Below are 1528 nucleotides of genomic sequence, written 5' to 3' on the forward strand. Positions count from 1 at the left end.
AAAAAAAAAAAAAAAAAAAAAAGAAAGAGAAAAAGAAACACCACAAACAAAATCACGTAAACCAGAAATCTTCCACGGAGGTCAAGAAGTCAAAGGCAAACACTGACAATGATAAGATCCTTTCAAAGCTACAGTCTCACCTCTCTCATTACTTCAATGTTTCTCTGGCACACCACGGGCCAGTGCTTACTAAAACTGGCTCTTTCTTACTTCTGCTTAGTGGTAGAGTTAGTGGGTCTGCACCTCTGATTGTGCTGGGCATGAGACATACCCATTAAAAATGAGAAGAGATAAAGGAGCTGGCCTTTGATAGACAACATGGATAAATGATGAGTTTTTGAATTAAAGTTTTGACAGCTTTGATCTTTACTGGAAATTTAAATGAAAAACCAAACAAAGCAAAACAGAGTCCCAGGATTTTAGAAGTGCCTTTTATCTTAAGTGAAATATTCTCATCAGAAACTTTGGCATCCCACCCAGTGCCTTTGACGCTGGCTGTGAAACTAGACAATCCGTCTTCTTAGCTGGGAAGACATGCCCTTCATCACCCAGGAAACCACAGCTTGTAAACATCAGTCAAGTTGGTATGGCTACATGTTCACTTCTCCTGTGTGTAAGGACACAGCGAGAAGCCATCTCTCTGCAAGCCAGGAAGAGAGGTTTCACCAAGAATCACCTTGATCTTGAACTTTCCAGCCTCCAGAGCTGTGAGAAATAAACATGTGCTGTTTAAGTACCCAGCTATAGTAGCTGGAGCAGACTAATACCAACAGACCAAGAGACAGAAGATGGAGAGAAATGTTCTGGCTTCTCTTTTAAGTTAATTATTCTTTACTTGAAAAAAAAAAAAAAAGCTACATTGATTTTTGCAATAGCGATGCAAGCATGCTGTGCATAGGTTTGATGTTCTGTTCAAATTAAGTTTAAGTTTTTCTACCAGAGAAAATAATTGAGGAATTACTAGTGTTAATATGGCAAGAGTCCTATCTGCTCATGTACTTCCAATCTCTGTAAGCACTTGTAGCCTGATATGAAACCAAAACTTGAGGCCATTAACTATAATATTCTTGGAGAAACAGCTGAAGACCTACTAAGAAAGAAATATCAAATAACCAAAGCTGGCAATTACAATTTCACTCCAATAAGAAGAAAAGCATGTATATAAATTATGAAAAATAGGGACTGTGCAACTCTCAAATTTTCAACAATGAATTGCTTACATTCTATTCTGTGTGTGACAAATGTTTAAAAGATCCCAAACATTTTGTCAAATAAACCACACAGTGTTTCAAAGGGAAGTATCAAAAGAACGCTCATTTATAAAATTATGGTTCAGTAGATATTTAATTAAAAGCCTCAAAGAACATGCTGTTACTTCCACTTGTCAATTTATAAATTGACTCAGCAAGTCTACATTTAATTTATGAAAAATCAAATCATCTCAAGAATGCTTTTGTTATTTCTCTACCATATAAACCTATGTTTTAAAAGTTATATCCTATGAATTTTAGAATTTAGCTATTTGGAA

Source organism: Cebus imitator, unplaced genomic scaffold (assembly GCF_001604975.1).
Source record: "Cebus imitator isolate Cc_AM_T3 unplaced genomic scaffold, Cebus_imitator-1.0 Scaffold901, whole genome shotgun sequence".
In the NCBI taxonomy this organism is placed as follows: Eukaryota; Metazoa; Chordata; class Mammalia; order Primates; family Cebidae; genus Cebus; species Cebus imitator.